This window comes from Egretta garzetta, unplaced genomic scaffold, assembly GCF_000687185.1.
Source record: "Egretta garzetta isolate BGI_Z169 unplaced genomic scaffold, ASM68718v1 scaffold228, whole genome shotgun sequence".
Taxonomy (NCBI): domain Eukaryota; kingdom Metazoa; phylum Chordata; class Aves; order Pelecaniformes; family Ardeidae; genus Egretta; species Egretta garzetta.
The window spans coordinates 4,485,994-4,506,988 of NW_009260758.1; the positions used below are offsets into that span (position 1 = coordinate 4,485,994).

Sequence of the window (20,995 nt, forward strand, 5' to 3'; positions counted from 1 at the left end):
TGCAAACCCACAAAAACGCGAAAAAAATAATACAAAAAAAAAAAAAAAAAAAAAAAAAGAAAAAAAAAAAGGCATGAGGTGGATTTGTCTTTTACTTGAAAGCCTGACCTTGTCAAAGGCTTTTTGACACCACATCTATGGGTACTTCCCTCTCTAAAGAGCTCTACACACATCTGCAAAAGAAAAAGCCAGATAGCTAAAACAACCAAAAGGTGATAAAAGAAAAAGCGAGGAGATAACACTCCACTAACAACCTCTGTAGTTTCTGATTTTGTAATACAGAGTTTACCTTCTTTTATCTAGGTAAATAGAGAAGATAACACTGTCGCCCCAAGAGGGAAGATGACGTATGATCACCGCGCTTTTTGATACTTTGCAATTACATAGTGCTCAGATCTGACTCCGTGTCACCTTTCCATCATATCTTGGTTTAGAAATTATCTATCACTTGCACAGTCGTATGGCGAGTTTATTCGCAGAGGCAGCCCTGCGGAAAAAGCGTTCGCAGCTCGTACCCGTCATTCACATGCTGGAGTCCCGCCCAGCCAAAAAGCCACGGCGCTCCTCAAGGCTTACAGTGACCCAGCAATTCCCAGCCTAAACCCTTCCGCTCATCCGAGGTTTTCTGCTTATTGACTCCGCTGTTACAGTACTGCTCAACACCTTCCAAAGATGACGAGGCAGCTCGAAGCCTCGTCTCATGCTGATGACATCCTCGGTCTGGTATGCTGAGAAGACGAGATCTTACGAAGCAAAAGGGAAAGTGTTTATGGAAGATTTGCTTGAAATGATTAAGAACCCCAAACAGCCGTAATGAAAACCACAAAGTGAATTCAGAGCTCAGTATACGATAGGTCGGTGTTATCTGCGTGTAGGGCTTGCTCGTTACAGCGAATACTTCGTGCATGGGAACAAACAACCCCTAACACATTACTGCAATAACTCAAACATGAAAATAATCTTGGACAGATGTTATGCAAACTCTCCCATCGATCTCCAGCCACAGCGCTGGCTGTTCATTACAGAACCTGGTCAGATCAGGGAGTGTCTTCAGCAACTTTTCTATTTAACAAAGCTCCAGCCTGCAGAAACCAATTCCTCAGCATCCACATGTTTTAAACAAACTTCAGTTTGAGAGTCCTTAAGCATTGCTCATCGTTCTTCTACATTTTTGGCTATTTGTGGAAGAGTTATTGGGGCAAAGAGGATTGTTTTACTGTGCAGGCTGAACAGCTTGGGGGTGGGGAGGGAAGCCTTTGCTCAGCAACAAGTTACTTTACCAACCATTTGGATATTCACACGGCAATCGTGATTTGCAATTGCAGGACAGATGTACCCGGCTTGCTGCCTTGGGTATTCACAGCACAGGCAGGACGGTGGGATAAGCTCCAGCCGTCCATGTAAGAAAGCATTAGTGATGTTTATCAACTTGCTAATTGAGGCCAAGCAAAACTACAGTCGTTCACTGGAGGAATTGCCCAATTGCAAACAACTACAGAAGAGATGGCCTTCAATTCCCTTGCTCAGGCCATTCAATGTGACCCACAACATCCCTGACATGGGGTAATCTCAAACCAAGGTTCCTGGAGAAAGCAAAGCCCAGCAGTCCATCAGGCAGTGCTGCTACGCTACCATGGGATCCAGCAGCATCCTCAGCACAGCCACATCCAGCAGTAAGGTCCCTCTGTCCCAAGTACCCATCCCAAATCCCAACCACTCCCAGTACAGGGATTTCCCAAGTTGGGTACAGTTTCTGTGTGCTTACAACCCTGGGGTGTACGCTATGGGTCATGTGGGACCACCCTGGGGGCTGCTCTGCAGCTGCACAGGACGGCTGGGGTAGGTCAGCGGGGGTGTCGATTAGAGGACCTCCTCTCCCCCCATCCAACAGCTGTAGATTCTGGTTTAAGTTCATGACATCTACCTGAACTGCAGTCTTTCACAGAAATATTTACTAGGGAATTGGCATCCCCAGGGACTCTTTTGGCAATTCCCCCTCTGCCCTCATTAAAAAAATTCTGCACCTTCTTCCTAGCCAGAAACTGTTCATGAACACCAGGGAGAGGGAAAAAGGAAAATAATCACTTAAGAGTCACATGTAAATAAAAGAAATACCAAATCAAAGACATGATACGGAATGAAGTCTGATTCAAAAGAACAGGCAAGCAATGTTTAGATGTTCTGATTTCAGAGCGTCAAACTATATACAAAAAGAGCCTCCTTAATCTATTCATAAGTCTTTTCTTAACAACCCATAAATACAGCCCTTCTTAATTTCATTTTTCCATCACCCTTTTGTTCTGCACGTGCCTTATGTTGCATCTAAAAGCATAAACTCTCCTCAAAGAAGAGATGTCAGGAAAAATCCTCAGAAACAACTTTATGCAACCACTTAAATTCTTAAAAATTAATACAGCTGCTGCAGTTCTAAGAAAAGTCTATTTTAAAGTAAAACTATTCAGCGTGCACCATGTTTTGCACTGTTTCATGACAAATGAGACATGCTGTCCATGTAACTTGCTGCAAGAATGCCACTTCTTACTTTTCAAAATACATTACAGCTATTGGCTTATTTTGGAAAACAAAAAAAAGCCACCAACTCAAAACTATTTACAAGCCTTTTTGTTAGACCCTCTTAATCTCTTCTGCACTGCCAGAAGCACAGCACTTCAATGGCTATTTCTGTTCAAAGCTATATTTGTTGTGGAACTGCTGCAAACTCCTGAATCATGTAAACAGAGGCAAGAGCCAAAAAAATGTTTCGCTGGACTTAAAGTTCACATCTGCCTTAGTTACAGACAAAAAAAAAAAAAAAAAAAAAAAAAAAAAAAATAAAGCAAGTGCTCAGTTTATAACCAATAAATTCTGCAAAGGCTACAGTTAATCATGAATTCTTGCAACAGGGTTTTGTTTAATCTGGTTTATTTAGCATTCGTGACCTTGGCAAAGTACTTGGGGGAGCACCCACCATTACTGTGGAGCAGCAATTCACACCTTCTGTTATTTTAGGCTACAGCAGAGGACTACACAGCGCTACATTACTCAACCAGGTTAATAAATTTGCAGCAAAGTCACCTGGAAATGATGTGCAGTTCCAGACTTGCTGGAGCCCAGCAGCCAACAGTACTGCTGTCCCTAAAAAGCCATATTATAACAGCTCAGCCTGGACTTGGTAGCAGCTGGCACGTTTCTGCAAAACAAACGCTTGGCAAACATGCTGCTGGGAGCAAAGTGACCCTCCTGTTTCTTTAGATCCTTGGTTGAGAAAGGGCAGCACTAGAAACCTTCCCCTCACCTCAACCTACCACTTTGGATGCAAACTTCACCTTCTTTTCACTCACCTTCTTCTATTCCTCCTGATCCTCCTCCAGCTGGAAGAATCTCCAATATTCGCAATATGCTGAAAAGTATGAAAAACCCCAAAACAGCAGCAAAAACCCACGCAGGTGCTTGATCCAGCTTCCCACAGATGTCAAAGAGCTACCACTGCACGCAGGGACCAATTCTACAATTCTGTGCCAAAGGCAACTTGGTAGAAGAGATGCTACAGGTATGAGGACTAGCAGCATATTTTTGGATAAGGACATCACAGGTGGATTAAGGAAAAGCAAAAAAGGTTACCCTCATTGTCCACAGGAAAAAAAAAAAAATCTAGATTAAATCGTAGTAGCCTGGTTTTGTCACACAAACATTTGCTGAATTCAGAAATTTAGTAAACACCTGATACTGAGTTGCCAGTATGTGTCTAATACCCTGAAAATATTTTCCACATCCTTTTAGAGAGGCTGCTGCAAAGCCACATCCAGAAACTGCAATTGGTTTTCCAAGTACTCAGGAAAAAAAAGAAAAAAAAATAATAAATCTATCTTTAGCAACCTCCAGAGCAAAACACAGTGATTTGTTATTCTTGTTTTGTTTTTAAAAGCAGATAATAAAATGTCTTGTCCATTTACACTTGCATTATCTACCACTTACAAGTGGTTTAAGACTGTACAAATCAGTCAGGAAGAGTCAAAAGATACTTTACCTTAAAAGCATTAACCTTATATATCGTTAAACTTCTGTGTCCTTTCTCTTCACAGAGCTCTAACCTGGATATACAACCCCTGATCTTAACAGAAGGACATACGTTTGGTTTTGCCTAGAGTTGACATTATAGACTAAAAATTGTATTAAAACCAGTATGAGCCTCTACACACACTCCCGGGTACAGAAAATGAGCATCGCCTGCCAGAATGCCAACATTACTCAGTTAACACTTGCACAGTCAAAGCATTCCTAGTCCTACTCACAAGTTATCAAAAAAAAAAAAAAAAAAAAAAAAAAAAAAAAAAAAAAGAAAGAAAAAACCCCAACCAAACCCAAACCACACAAACCCCATGCCTGGACTAGGGAAAGCCATCTTCTGCAGGATTTCTTCTCTTGCTAGCTGCCAGACATCTCCATGCATACACTAGATGGAGCTTTGTCCCCTGCTTCCCCAGCTGGGGGCTGGCACTGCGGTGGCAGGGACAGGAGGGCAAAGAGGCAGAGGGTGGCCAACCTCACCCCGAAATAGCCAGCGTGCACACCAGGGCTTCAGGGACAGCTCGGTCCAGAGAGAGTATTCAGGCTCTCACTGTACCCTCCCTGGTCCTGCTCCCCTCCGACCCCCATTAATCCCTCCTTTGAGTGCTATTCTGTCAGTTCCAAAAAATCAGAGTTCAACAACCCCAAATCCCAAACCACATTGCAAGTTCTGCCAGCCTTTACCATGGCCACAAGGCAATGCCTTGAGTTCACACCACATTAAAATGACATTGATTTTTCTCCCCTTACAAAGGGACAGCATTTAAACTTATTACCAGATTACACACCTGAAACGCTCACCGGCTTTCCTGGATCCCTCCTTATATTCCCACTTATTTTCTTTCAGCATAAGCTCTTCTATCTTCTCCAGTAACCTGAAACATCTGCGCCTCTGCCAAAACTCCAGACTTGGATCCATTGACACTTTTGGGAAACAGCTCATTGATTAGAGCAAATTCCCCTTGACTTGTACCTGCTGGATTTGGTCTGTGTTGTTTCAGAACATAGCTCAGGAGAACCAGCTCATCCTTCTGGTGAGCTGCCACAGCTCCTTTAGGACCTTTCAAAGCACAACAGGATATGGTCCATCATCGGTATTTCTATGATTAATTTAAACTCAATGGGACAGAGAAGAGCCCAGGGGAGTGAGTCACTCCCAGTGGCACAAGTGGCCAGCACTGCAACGCAAGCGTAAAAAGCAGCAGCCTCAGGCTGTATCAGACAAGGTAATACCAGGGAGGATGGAGAAGCCCTAGAGTCCACAGAACAAGACATCTGTGCGAGACCTCGTGGGCAAGAGCTCCACGAAAAGTAAAGTGACAGGAGAAAAAAAAAAAGAGCCCACTTTATAGGGGGAAGCTAAAGAGAACTTTGGCATTTTAATCTCACAAAATGGAGGTTGACGGGGATGAGTGTTGCTGTCTATAAATACAGCAGAGAAACAAACACCCAGGAGAGAACAACCCTGGCATTGCACCAAGTGATATGAACCAGCTATGAACAAGATTAAACTGGTACCAACAGTCTCATTCTGAGAAGTCCAGTCATGAAACCATTTCCAACTGGAGGACTGGTGAAGGAACAACTTGCTTCTTTTCAGATAAAGACTTATTGCTTAATCAAAGCAGGTCACTGTGGAACAAAGCAGCCAGTAACAAATTACGGGCCACAGAAGATGCCCTCCAGCCAAAGGCTCCAACAGGACAGATGCAGGACAAAGCAAATTCTTTGCCAGAGCATACGGTTCCCCAGTAGCACTGGAATATAGTATTGCACAACACAGAAGCTGTTGCCTTCACATGTATCAGCACAGCCAAACGCAATCCTTCTGGAAGGTGAGCATGCTAGCTTGAACAGGCTTCTCAGCAGGTCCCACCAAAACAAAGATGCTCTTCTAGAGCTACTAGCCCATCCAGACCCTAACAAGACATTCCTTGTATCATCTGGTGTGCTGGGTCAGCTGGAAAGCAAGGGTCAGCATTCATCGTGCTGCAATTTCTTGGACGTCCTCTCACTCTCCTCACCCCCACCTCTGAGGATGCCATTGCCCGTATCCTCTCCTATGTTAGCCCAGCTGAGTAAGCCAGAGTTCAGAAGTGTTGACCTGAAGGAGTAAATAATAGCTTAAAAATGCAACCCCTCCTTTCTAACTAATTTAGAAATAACTCGAGTGCCTACGTCACCACTTAGCAAGTAAGTGACTACAGTTTAGCTGACCCCACCTTTTGTGTCTGGCTGCTACGCTGTTCCCCAGATTTCTGCACTGAACCACGCGGAGTCCAGAGCTTCCTTAATTTAGGGCAGGCACATGTTCAAGTGGAGTAAGTCAATGAACAAGACTAACTTCAAGTACCAACATTAGGAAAAGGTCTGAAAATAGTCTCCAAATAAAGGCCATTTTTGTCATGCAAAAGTTCCTTCAAGTCAGTATTTCTTAAATAGGCAAACGCTCCCATCAAGCAGTACAAATAACTGACATAATAGCGCAAAAACAAAGCTAGAGTTAGAAAACTGTGGGAGCAGGTGATGAAAAGGAGAAGCTGTTACTCATTCACATCAGAACGATCAGCCTATGTCCCTACTTTCTTTCTGTTGACCACACCGTGTTATTCAGTTTAACTAGCCTGCAGAGTCAGTGTCAAGAAGTTTTGCCTATATCAAATGTTCAAGGTGGTCACCAGTTTTAAGCAAAAATATCTGCTTCTTTATTCAGTTGAGGGACAAAATAAAAATAGGAAAATAAAAGGCACACCTACCATACTGCCTTCTCCTAGAAGGCAATGGCTTCCTGACCAGCCTGGGGGTACCTATAACAGTCCAGACTGGACAGCCAAAACTGGTCAGTTGATTTATTTTTTCAGGTTGATATGTTTATAACTTACGGCAGACTTTGACAGAGGAAGAAAACTCACATTCCCTTCCAGGGAGTTTGCTTTGCAAGAACTAGGCCAACTTACCTTCAAGAGTCTTAACACCACACCTTCATTTGCCCACTACTTTCTGCCATCCTGGAAAGCTGGAGCTCTCATGCTTTAAACTACCAGGGTATATAGGTTAATCTATACAAGATCACCTGCCTTTCTTCTCCCAGTCGAAAAATTAGGGGTCCCCTCCAACACAAACCTAAAACCAAGGAATACCTACTACAGAAAGATACAACTTAAAGTAGACAGAAGGCACGCAGAGGAAGAGATTTAACCCAGAGCAGACTTAAGAGGGACACCATTCAAAGACAAGCCAGCAGCTGAAGGGTCCAACAGCCACACCTCATCTGACAAAGATGCCAGCACCTGTAATGACTTGCAACACAAGGCTTTTGAGGAGAACCTCTTAAGAGACTTACCTGGGGGGACACAGCCTGGGCAGTAAAGCCAGGGCTTGAAACCACATTTCTACATCCCAGTATCATCCGTCCCCTGCAGCCAGCAGTCATGCGTCTTCCATTATCCTACCTAGCACTGACAAGCAACACAAGGCAAAACTGACAGTGAACCTGCCAGGCTCTTGCAACAGCTACTCACAAGTTTAGCAGAGAAGCTGCCTTTCAGTCCATTACACCAGCGTAAAAAAACTCAAACCCTTTGCATCCCGCTACTGTTCAACATCCTGGACTTGCCACCCAAAATTTCCACTGAAGTTCAAAATCGGAGCAGACTGACAACACCTTCACTAGCCATGTTATTTCCAGCCTGGGAACAAAGAGCTTCAGCCTCCAGTGCTCTTTTAATGCAGTCTAATTTATTCTGAAAATAGTAATAATTAAGCAGCACACAAAACCAAAGTATGCAACCTGAAAAACATCCTCCTGTCTGGCAGAGCAAGTGCCTTCTAAAGACACTTGCATTAGCTCATGCTGCTAAAATTGTTTTTTAAAAAATAATTAGGGGAAAGCAGAGACGATCTACAAAATAAACAATAATGTTAAGCTGAAAATGTTACATTGAAGAAAAATAATAATCAAATGCATTAGTAATACAATTCAGTCCATACATAGGTTGTTTGAAACTGAAGTCTGTAATATTTGAATGCTTACATAGGAGTTTTTAAAAATCCAGCAAATGTTTAATACTACTAAAAAGCCAGCACGTTAAATCTTTCCTGACTGGGATTCAAAAATTCCCTGAAACAAGAACAAAAGCGCCCTAGGCAAAAGAAAGAAAGAAAAAAGTTTTAAAAATCCACCACCCATCCCACCACACGCCTCTGCAGAACCAGCACCAGGTAAACTGGGGATTGCAAAGGCAGCCAGAATAATGCAGTTCCCAGGCCAAAGGGGTTTGCTTTTCAAACAGGTCCAAGACCTTGGTACTGCAGAAAAGGACTGCAGATGAAACATTAGCAAGGGCCAGCACAGGAGGCACTTTCATATCAGTAGTCTTACAAGCAATAAAAACCTGTTATTACTTCAGGTAAGTTGTATCCTTCCTTATATTTAAGGAAAACCTCAATATACTACCATAAAAAGGGTCAATAAAAGGCACTGTGATTCCAGTGCATTCAGAAGGTCACAGTCTGAGAGGTGAGAAGCTCCTCTCCATGCCCACATGCAAGTAACAGACTGAAGTTGGTAGGAATGGTCTGATTCACTTCTAGGAGAAGACCACGGCACTTCCAACACAGCCTAAAGAAAATAAACCAAGAGTAGTGTCCTCAAAACAAAACCAAGCCACAGAAATCCCCAAACCACTCACTGAACCCTGGCAACTCCTAACGTATTACTGTAAGGACTTATTACTACAGGGATAACTCATGGATAAGACCCATTCTGCAACATCCTTCCCCTGTGCTGATACTCACCCCCTAATCTTGGGTAACAGGTACGTGGAGACCATGCTGCAGAAAACCTGAAGAAGTCAGTTTTGTTTGAAATGGGCCAGTATGTTCTAGATTTAGCTGCAACAGCTTAAAACCCAGTTTCTAACTGATTTTTCGTTTTCTCACTGCATTATTCAACAGCGGCATCATTTTATCAGCTGTGCAAGAAGCAATATCCAAGAGCTTTTCTGTAATAACGTTTTCCATCGTAACTAGAGCAGCAAAACAAAAATTGGTATTGGCAGAAAATTGCTAAAGTTTCTATACCAAATCAGTTTTCATCATTTCATTTGAGCTTAAGTGCTATATAATTCTTTGGAACTAATAAATCAAATATGCAAATTAAGGTGGGACCCACCCTGCATGCATTTTTGCATTGGTTAACATTTCACACGCACAAAAATTTAAACAGTGTACTTCCAGCCAGAATTGCTAAATCATATACTTCCCTCATTCCAGTTAAAAAGGTGAAAATAACCATTTCCAATATGGCTGGGAACTTACAGATGCATGGGAAGAAGATGAGGAAATAAAAAACCCCAAAGTACCTACAGAACATAGATTTAAAACTGCATTTCTGCATAGCAATAAAACAACATGCTGCTTGGACACATCCTTCCATTCCTATTTAACATAATGGTGCTATGAATTACTGCCAAAGTAAACTTCACAAATTTGTTTGCCACGGAGGAAAATCAAGCAAACTGAAGTTCACAGAATCACAGAATCCCTTTCCAAGAGCGTGAAGGTCTCTTTGTTCCCTTTAGTTAATGCCAGGTCATTTCAAACTTTTATGCCTACGTATTTTATTGTGTTTGCAAAACCTTTATTAAAAAACTGTAAGATTACAAATTGAAAAACCCCACTCCTAAAAATCAAAAGCCCTGCTAAACGTCCTGCGTAAATAGATCACCAAGTGCAACATTTTTCCTATCAGTCTACTCCCAAAAACTTGGCATCTGAAAGCAAAATATTATTTCACGTAGCGAAGAAAGAAGGTATGTTTTTTGAGAAAATGTTTGCATAAAATCCAGGAAAAAGATATATTTACATTTTTAATAAAAACAAAACACAAATTACTTATTCTACACTCTTAAATGGCAGTTTCTGACCATTAACAACCATAAATATAGATAAGACCTTTTATTCAACTGTCATGCTAAATTTCAAGTTTCTGTAAGCAGCCCGATAAAGCAGCCCAATTATTCCTCCCTTGCTTATCTGTTATCGAAAAACCACAGACAATATCATTTCAGACACTAGAAAAATACTTGGAACTTTCTACACCATGGCTCAGGCGCCCCAGATCTCTATGCACAAACAAGAGTTCTCCTTCTCCATCCCTGCTTTCTATTTAGGTCTTCTCCGTTTCCATGGTTTTAAGTCCCTATCTTCAGCACACAGACATCTAAGCAAACAGCGATTTCTGAAAGTTACTTCAGAAAGTTTGCGTTACTTATTCAAGATACTTCTCGTGGTATTTGTCCTAGTAGCCTTAGGATTTGAACTCAAATTGCAAGGTCAGGCTCTTAACTACTGCAAGGATTGGGGAGAAAAAGACGCTGACTTCAATGAGATTATTAGACAGCAAACTTTCACTAAGCGTTTAATTACAATATTAAATTCAAGCATACATTCAGCGCATCGTAACCAAATTTAGCTGGGGCATGGTCCCAAACCCAAAGCCATCAATAGGCGTATTTCATTCTTACTTCCCACGGACTGATGCTCTTTTGGCACAGTCGGTATTTGGCTACGGCATTTTCAGCTGAAAACTCAGCTGCCCTTACTGCATCTGAGGGAACTGCACCGCAAGAACGGCGACACAAGGCAGCGCCAAGCCCACCGCGCACGGCATCGGTCCTGCGCTCCGCGGCGTTTGCCACCGAGCGAACCGTGAACCAGCTGGCTGAACATGAAAGCGCATACAAAGGTCTTGTGCACGCTTGTTAGGCTCTTCCATAGAAGAAAAAGAAATGAGCAAGGAAATATTTACCATCTATGCGTGGGGTTTGTAGTTCTAAGTCAGACAATTTCTTAATTTTATTCCTACCTGAGGCAGGAGGAGAGGGGGTAGCAGAAAAAAAATCCTACAACACTGCTCATTCTCCAACTCCTGCAAGCCAGCTGCGGGAGCTGACGTGCAAACGCAACCCCGTGCTGGCACCAGAAGCGACAATTGCTCTGTACAGCTCTGCTGCAGCTTAGAGAAGAAAAAGGACCGAGAACTTACCCAGGGGATTCATTCTTTCTCTTTTCGATCCAGCAAGGCAAGAGCTCACCGGGAACTGCGCTCCTGATGGCCACAAAACCAAGACTAGACAAAAAGGTTTTAGTAAGCACCAGCTTCCAGAAACTGCACTTCCACTCCTACCATCCACCTCCTAACCCCGCCGCTGCATTTGTGGCTGCCTTTGTTAGAAACACTTCTGCAAATGAAAACAGATGAGTAACTACTGCTGCTTTAGCAAACTCCCAAGCCCATGGTCACTAATAATAGCTTTGTTCCTTTTATTACTAAACAAAACCAAAAAAAAAAAAAGTTTAAATGCTTGTATAAAATGCACATTGCTGAATGTTTTCTTTCATTGATGCAGTGCCGTTTCCCATACGAGCTTAGGCCCACGTCTCTCGAACAATTTATGTGGATCAACACAATGCGGCGCAATCTCAGGGTTGCTGAAGGGGTATCCCTTGCAAAAAAATAAAAATAATCGGGGTTTGTGCTCCTGCGCTTTGGCTATTAAGAGATCAATTAAAAAAAAAAAAAAAAAAAAAAACCTGAACAGAGACATTCCCACTTTTTGCACAAACTTAAATCCAAATGCAGATCTGAGCTCTCTGGTATGCGACATCCCGGAGCTTATGAATTCAGAAAGGCAAAGGTGCTTTGGCAAGCGGAGCAACCGGCTCCCCGCCAGCACACCGGCACGCTGCCGCCAGCTCCCACCCCGCTCCCAGGGCAAACAGGCAGAACGGGAGGGAACAGGCAGCGTGCGGGGAAGAGAAAGTGGAGAAGGGCAACACAAGAGGAAGAAAACGGAAAGGGTGCGAAGCCATTGCTGTGAAATGAGAGTGGTCGGAAGACGGCAAGAAAGCCGTCCCTTGCACAAACCCCAGACTGGTTCACCACTGGTAAGAAAAAACATGGAAAAAAATACTTTTGTTAAGAAATTCTGATTTTTTCCCTAGAATCAGATCAATTACAGGCACTCCTAAAAGCAACAGAAACAACTGGCTCGCGAATCACCCCTTTGTATCAGAAAGTCTGCCATGCTTCCACCTGATGGCTCCTTATGCTACACACCCCAATTTGGCACAGGATCTGCCACAGCCTCCTACTCCTCCCACCACCCAGGCCGGCGCCGTGGCCGAGCAGAGGCTGTGCCTCTCACCATCCCTGGCCTGGCGGGCAGGTTTTCACGCCGATCTCGGACCAAACCGTAGCACTGCCAAAGCTCAGGGCCTCCATTACCCTGCATGATGTTCCTGGGAAATGATTCAAAACCTCCAGGCTTTGGCCAGCCATGCTGGAAGGTGAGTAGGCATCAAGAAAAAAAAAAAAGAAGAAAAAGAAAAAATATATTGAATTTTAAGTCAGGCCACAGTGGTTTTATACAGTTAAGATCCTGAAACTTCCAGCGTTTTTTAACTTATTAATTTCTATTATTGGGATGACTGTTGCTGAATAAATAAACCCCAAGCACCGCATGGCAAGTGGGGTTTTTTTACAGGAAGTAACCAAGCCAGAAGCAGCGCAAGCATCCTCTTGTTCTTCTGAGAGCCTTTTTCTTTTCTTCTTTTTTTTTTAGTTTATTTGAACAATGGCACCATGAAACAGCTTACAATAATGACTGTTACAAAATAGGAAGCTGAATTATTAGGCAAGCTTCATCTGCGTAACTCAATCAGCCTAGGGAGGATATGACAGGCACGACAAAGACAAAGGACTGGACTCTGTGACCCCAGGCATCTCTTTCGGGACTCAGTTTCTGCAGCCGAGTTACTTCAGAGCTGACATTTGCTTTTGCTGGTTTAGGAGATGCACCATTCCTGTAACCGCAGCAGCGAAGCACACGCGCTTCCCAAGAAAGGGGATCACCAAGGGTGCATGCAGGAAGCAAACACTTTAGAGAGGTTGTGATGAAAACTTTACGTGAAAATAAGTTTCAAAATGGAAAAGCGAAAAACGAAAACAAAAAAAACTTTTTAGCATACAAGAGGTACGCAGAGCAGGACAGGTAAATCACGAGTTTGTCTTTAGGCAAGTAGCCAAGCACAAGTTTTGCAAACCAACAAAAAGTAACTGTTAAAAGTGGTCTTTAAGTAGCACCAACAGTACTTTGATTGCAAGCTTCAAAGGCACAGAATTCCTACAAGCTTGCCGAGAGCATCGCTGGGACCAGCTCTGGGGCGATACACTTTGGACTACACGTCCAGTAACCAAAGGCAGACACCCACCATCCTGTCATTACAATAACCCTAGTGAAACTATGAAAATCAGGTCTAAGTGCTCGTCTGAGCAATACTTCTGTAGATAACAGCAACACAAGTGACTGAGCAGCAGCAATACAGGAACCTGTAAGTGAATCATTAACGAGCAATGATTTCTCCATTACTCACCGTGGATATAGCTACTGCAGGTAAGATTTGTTTCTAAAAAAAGGGAACAGCCAGCAACATGAGTACTAACACATTCATCAAAGCTCAACACAACGTAGAAAGGAAAGAGGAAGACACGGCTACCGGTCAGCCTTTTTCCAAGAGAGCCGTTCATTGAGGAAGGCTCCGTGGAGCAGAGCAGCAGCGCTGGGAACAGCATCGCACACCGTCTCCTTCCACCGGGGTCGTGTTCAGGGGCTCAGGTCAACTGGTTGTTGATTTTGCATTACACCAAGAAATTATTAACTCATTCTACAAAAGCTATAGATCTGTCAGACTAGCGATACAGATCGATAGCCAACAACCTAAATGGCAACAGTTTGACCTCTAGGCAAGGGTATCCATACCCCTTTACACGCATTCTACAGTAAATACTCCTAGTACATTTTCTCCAAGCTGTGGAGTCTATGCTACTGAAAATAAGCAACAGGAGAACCGAGCTGACATTCTCAGCCAATCTTTAGGCAAGATTAGCAAGCAATTAAAGCTGTTGCATGAGGAATTTTAAGTGCTCTACGACTTCATGCCAAACAAGAGTTAGTCAAGCATGGAATTTATTTTTTACAATTCTGTTCTATACAGAAGACAAATTTAAAGGAAAGATTTTTTGAAGCAAGGATTCAACCAATTACCAAAACATCTATTATAGCTTAAGTACTAATATATGCTGAAAGAAATTCTGCATCCAGAAAGGACACGCACAGCATTCTGATTGCTTTCTACCAAAATGTCACAGTTGATGTATTCCTACAAAACATTTCAATTCCAACCAAACTGGGGGGGTGTGGGGGGGTGTGGTGTGTGTGTGTTAATCATTTTTTTATTGTTTTGTTGGCAAATTAACAGTTATGTTAATTGCACCCCAGCCAGTTCAGGTGCAGCACAGCCAGGAACACTTAAAGCCCCAAACCAAATCTCAGCCCCAAAAGCAAATGAGTGCTTCCCCACTGATTGCCTACAACCAGATCCACCAGGACAGGTAGCAGAGAACGCTGCTTTTGTCCCAAGAGTTGATCATTTAGTCCCAGCTACACCTCTTTATCAAGCTGCTGGGAAAATTAAACAGAATAACAGAGAAAGCCATACATTTCATGAGGCTAAGGGTTACAACAAGAGGAGAAGCTTGGTTTCAAGAACAGCGGCAAATAAAGTAGGTTTTGTAAACTGTCAGCCACAGCAACAATTGCACATCTTGCATGGAATTGATAATATGGGTGGAAATTAATTATTTTCATAAACACACCAACTGGAGCAGAAAAAATCGTCACAATGAACAAAGCGAGTAAAAAGTTAAATAAGGCAACTGAAGCCTGAGCTACAGTTTCAGACTGATCTGCGCTTTGTATAAAGAACGCTCTACTTGGAGATTAGGGGTGAGAAGTAAGAACTCATTAGCTCTTCTTCAGGGTTCATGATTCAAATCTGACAAAACACACACTTCAGTGTTTCCAAGCTTAAAGAAAATTCCAGCAGGGTCATAGAAGATGCTATTTATAGCTGGCTTAATCTCTGTGCACTCAAACACAGCTTTTGTACATACACATATTTTGTTAGCACTTACAGGAAAAAAAAAAAATCTCTGTTACTGAAAACTTAATCATCCACAAGTTCTGAAAATGCAAATGAGTTTTTCCTCTTCATATTAGCTGCTCCTGACTGAACTGCACTGAAAAAATCAGCCTATAGTTTTTCCAGCCAAAATTGTTACTGGGAAAAATGGGTCCTGGAATATGTTCAGTGACAAAACTGAGAAAGAAGAGTGTGGAAAGTTACCAGCAATTAATTTCTTCAATAGGAAACAAACTCTTCCCACCCTCAATGTACCTATCAGTACAGCTAAGACTGTTCTGAAACCTGGAACATACAGGCAGTGAAACGCATTGGGAAATGCCTGGCACTGGCCACTGGAAGGAAAGCCAACAGCCCCCCAGCCCTGGTCCTTAAGGTCATTCCACAAACATAAGCACTGCTAAGCCCCTCTGACAAGAAGAAAATACATTAGAAATCAATGGTCTTCTGCTCTGTCTTGGTTCTTGACGGGCTGCTCACTGCAAAGATCATTTAGGTCTGGGGCTGTTAGTAAGAGGGCAAAAAAAGCAGGTCAGATGCTGGTGTAATCTACACCAGGACTGGGGAGAGGCGATGGGACGGCTCCCATTCCAGCCAAGCAATGCCTCAACCAAACTGAGTGACTTCTCCAGTGAGATGGCTGGCTCAGCAGACAGAACCAGAGAGCAGCGATCACCGTCTACATGACTACAAGATGCAAGGAAATCTGGACTGCCTGCCTGGCTCTGCAGGCAGTAGTCAGCAGGTCAACCCATGCTGGATGGGTTGGTTAACAGTAGCCCTCCTTGGGGGGGGTCAACACAGGATCAACGCTATTCAACATTTTGATCAGTGATTCTTGGGAGATAAGCAAAGCTTGATTAGACAAGGCTGCTTAGATCCTTGCCCAACTTCAAACTTAGACATTGAGCCAAGGGGTTGGACCAGATGACCGTCGGGAGTCCCTTCCAACCCAAACTATTTTTGGTCCAGAAACGCTGAAGTTTAGTCTTTGTCTCTTAAATGACTTCTCATATACTTAAAAATACCTTATTCATCCAAGTAAGAAAGGTTTCAGCCATGGCAGATGGATCAAGAACGATGTGGCCCGGGTACTGCATCACCCCTTGGAAAGATACACAAGAGCATCTATAGTTGCAACAAGACTCTTCAGTAACTGCTCTGTGCAGTCATTAACTCACAGGGCCCTTGTTGTTACATTCTTTATTAATCCGTATAAGTAAGTTTGTTGACCTACTGTAGTTTTAAGGGATTCAGAGGTTGAATGCTCCTACCAGCCAAACTCTTTTAATGGAATTAAATAGAGATATCATGTAAGCTTTTAATAATGTTGACAACTACTAAAATTCAGTTAGCTGAGCCAACACGAACCCTTTCATGCGTTCTCCTCTCCCCATCGAGTATGCAAAGCACAGAACACCATGTGGAGACGGCAAATTTCCCTCACTGCCTTCTTAAAATACTAACGGAATCAAATCTGACTGTGAGGGAACGGTGAGCAGCTAAACCTCCCTCCTTCCCCCAAAACAACATTCTGGTGAGTCAGCCCTCAGCATTTTTCCTGCTCAAATCCAACACGTGCACGCACACAGGTTGTTTAGCATACTGCTATTCTGCAACAGTGCCAGTGCCCAGGATCACTTTTTATTACCTTTAAGCAAGTTTAGGAAAAGATTATAGGTTGGAGGAGCATGCTAGAGCATCTTCTTTACCAAACACTACTATCCATGACAACTCCGCATTACTGACACGCTGCATTTAAGGCTTTGAGTGAATAGCTATTCAGCAATGAAAAAGAGAAGTACTTTACCAATGTACATGCATTGGAAAAAACTAAGCAGAATCACAGTGTCTCCTCGTTAGTTTTCTGTAAGTGACAGAAATCTTCTAGCAGTCATAATTCATAACCAGTCGTCATTTCTCTTAAGGTATGCCTCAAGGAAACTTGATGTACGTCCAAACTTCTGCAAGCTTGCTGCTTTCTGTTGGATGCATCTTTCATTTTCCCTAAGAGCGCAAATCATGTTCTGGAAAGGCTACAGCATGCCAGGGATACTTAAAATAGAAAAGCCTGTAGCTGGTGATACTGCAAATATAAATACAGCTATTGGTATAGCGGTGGGAGTAATAGCAGTGACAGGGACCCAGAGCAGCCCCGTGGTCAAACTGCACTGGCAAGCTGCCGACGGCTCCCTAAGACCCAAGCAGAAGAAAGGGAACGGGCGTCCAACAGGCTGAATGGGCACAACGCAAACAAAATGAGTTGCAGCAAGCAAATCCACAGCACAATTCTAACCCTTGAGCCTCAGTGTTACTAAATTTAGGAGTTTCAGTGCTGGAAGGGAGGTAAGAGAGCTACAAAAGTGCTTTAGTAAGGCAACAGAGAACGAGCCGATTGCAAATCTGTGCAATTTTGGCCTTGCTTAAGATAGGGAAAAAAAAAAAAAGCAAAAAAAAAAAAAACATTTGCAGTTGGCAGCTGGGGCATCGTGTCTAACTGCCACTGTTGCATGGCCAGGGAAATGACAGCCATGGCTTTCTGTAACAGCAGACTTTAGAGAAAGACATATACACATCAAACCAAGAACCTCAGGAAAAAAAAAAAAGCTGGACTGAGAAAGGCTTAGCCACCAAACTAGCAAAGCCTACGAGCTTTAAAGTCTGCTTAAAAATATTAGATTTCAAAGTTATCAAAGCACACCACCAGTTAGGACTGTGTCCAAGTCTAATATAATAATGTCATGTTTATTTTTGTCCCTGACTCCAGACTAGGTGCTCCAGCTATATTTGTGCTTCTTGTAGCATTTTAAAGGAAAGACACACACACTGGCTGAGCGGAGTAGTAGAGCGTGTATTAGATAATCTATTTCAGAGAGCAGCCTTGGTGCATCACCAAGTTAATAAGCAGTTTCAGGTCAACAGAAAGACCAAAGCATGTACTGAGAAATACTTTTCTAAACATTTTTACATAACTGTTTCTACTGGACTAAGAACAAACAATATTTCGTCAATTTTAAGAGTAATTCAAGTGAGCCTTATTTGGTAAGCTACAAGAAAACATTCTTTCCAAAACTTCATCTAAAAGGTGACTAAGCCTTTAGACATGCAATGACCCAGACAGTGGTCAGAGCCCCTTGAGCACACATACAGTCCATCTGGCAGTGTCCTTCAAGCCACCGGGCACTGCAGCACATGCATCCTCAAGCCCTCCCAACACTTCTGAAGAAAACATTCACAATATCTCTGGTTATTACCCAGCACATCGCACAGAGTGATGGTGGGTAGAGGGGAGACACCGGTGTCCCAGCACTTGCCTTCGGTTGCATTGCTGTCAACTAGAACGCAAGTATTAATTGCTATGTAAAAAACCAGAGACAAGACAGAAAGGCCTAGGACAGAGATAATAATTAATGCCTAAATGTTGGAAAATAAAGAATGGATAACTTCAGTTTAGCTGCTTGATCTCTACTTAGGGTGCACTGTCACACAAAATACCTAGCTTCCAGCATCCTTCTTGCAACCAACACACTCTTCGAAACAGAAGGATGTTCACCATGTTATTACCAAGGGTTCAGATTTCAGGTAGAAACAAAAGTTGAACTTCTTGCTGAAGACAGAAAAGATGGCTCCCTGAGGCTGGCTATTCCTGTGACACCTTCCAGCAGCAGCAGTCTAGCTTTAGGGATAATTAAAGTCTTGCTCTAGCACTCGGAGGGGGAGTCATCCATTTTAACACTACCTCAGGCAGGCAAAGTCAGACCTGGAGTAAATCTGCTCTTTGTAACAAATAAAAACACTGTGTTACTGAAGCTCATTTAAATGGTCAAACAGACTAAAAATGGGTAAAGAAATAAATCCTGTGCAAGTAATTGGGTTTACTTCTTAGTCTTTCCAGGAAGAAATAAGCCCAAATTCAAAGTATTCTGAAAAGAAGCCTAGCTAATGGTTTGGGACAAACAAGTCAGCTTCACATTTGGTGAAGTAACATTATAGCCGGAAGACCCAAGAGAAGAGGTCTGCTCCTGGCAGGAGCCACCAGAAATCGCCGCAGGAGACGTCTGCTGCACTTGTTTTCAATGATGCCTGAGATGCAGAAATAGTCCCTTTCTAGCTTCTGTGTCCACCCTGTCCTCCAACGTAAGGCTAAGCATTTGGTCTGCAGAAGCTTCTTGAGACACCCCATGCAGGAGGGGGGGGCCACGATTCAGCCCTTCCAGGTCCAGTACTCCCACCGGTGCTCAACCTAGGTGCCACCAACACTTTGTGCTTCTAGAGGCCTTCAGGAAAAGCCACCACCAACACACAAAGATGGCAGGTTGGCTACATCTACAGGTTTAGCAGACAGACCTTAGTCACCATCTTTGTCCATTTTGGAAAAGTCAGTGTGACTGGTCTTGGATAGAAGCCCCCACTTCTCTCACCCCCTTCCTAAGTCAGGCTACAAGCTTCAAGACAGAAAGTTGCCTGCCCTTCTCTCTCCTTCCCTTTTCTTTTTCCAGCTTGGACTTTCTTACCCCTCATCCCAAACTTAGGATGGCAGGCTGCAGGTAACATGAGCTGGACTCTGGCATCCACACAGCAAAGCCATTGCATAAAAGGTCGTGGGACAGAACTCAACAGAGACTTAAAGCAGATGGCCCAGACCACCCTGGGTCAACCTTAACAGTGTTCAATACAGCTCCTTTGCCTTCCCTAAACACAAAAGAAACGAGGACAGATGACTGCGGGATGCACTGACAAAGTACTTGCTAAGAGCAGCTGATGAACAAATCCATTCACTTGAAACTTCAGAAGTTATATTCTTGTAATAACAAAAAGCAATATTCTTGCTGCCATGATGAGCACAGGATATGAGCAATTCAAGAGCTTACAAGGAGACTAGTTCATTAGATCAACAGAAACACTTTGGGGAGGGGAAGGAATGTAAGCTTTTTGTAGAAAAATTCTTCATTAGGCTTCCAGGTGCTCACACCTAGCACTGCTCAGAGCACCACCAAGCTCCAAAATACACCTTTTTTGGTTTTGTCTCACACAAGACAGTAGCAGGGCAAGAAGAAAAAAAGGGCACTGGACAAAGCCATTTCTCTCCTGTAAGATCAGCACAATTGTATTCCAGGTCTACCAGTTCCAGCACCTACATTCTCACGTGATTAAAGAAAACTACCAAACTATAAGAAAACGCTTGCTTAATGGTTGACGAAATCTGAAATACCATGAAGTGCACTGCTGTTCCAATGGCATGCCAACAGATGGATCAGCATTAGCAACGCAGAGATTTTTCACATGCTGTTGGTTGCATAAACCAAGGAAAATGCTGCTATTGTGAACAATTGAGATTTCTTAAGAACTAATAATTTAACCATAAAAGCATTAATTGATTCCTTTTCGCTACATTTTGCAGAAGCCCAGTTCTTAGATGCAAAGCCAACTCCACTTAAATTTGATTAGCTTGGGGGAAGAGGGGGGCAGGGAGATGGGAAATAATTAGTCATTTATGAGCAGAAAAGAAAAAACCCTAACCAAATCAAGCCATTACTTCCAATTCAGTTGACAAGTTTTCCTTTACTGTATGACGCTAAATCGAGTCACCACATCTGAATTCCTCCCCTTCCATGACAGGGGCTAACACCACCACCGTCATGCAGTACAGCCTTCACCCCGAGTTCTAGTTACCCCACTACCAGCCACAGAAGCAAACAGTTCTGAGTAAACAGCCAGAAGTAAATCACAGTGAGATGGTAAGCTACAAAGCTCACATTATGGCTGGTTTGGGTCGTGGACATAAGGATTAACAGATAGTCAAACAGAGGATAAAAAAGGCAAAAAAAAAAAAAAAAAAAAAAAAGGACAAAACCATCCCACCCCCCCTCCTGAACGCAAA

General features: G+C 43.0%; 2 protein-coding genes across 5 annotated transcripts in view; one reads left to right on the forward strand and one right to left on the reverse strand.

The window, feature by feature from the left end:
* The window catches only part of MITF (melanocyte inducing transcription factor), a 103,984-nt gene that overhangs the window by 58,670 nt on the left and 24,319 nt on the right, over positions 1–20,995 (reverse strand). The window lies entirely within an intron of this gene.
* Positions 1–20,995, forward strand: part of FRMD4B (FERM domain containing 4B) — a 246,352-nt gene that overhangs the window by 995 nt on the left and 224,362 nt on the right. The gene's annotated exons all lie outside the window — the stretch shown is intronic.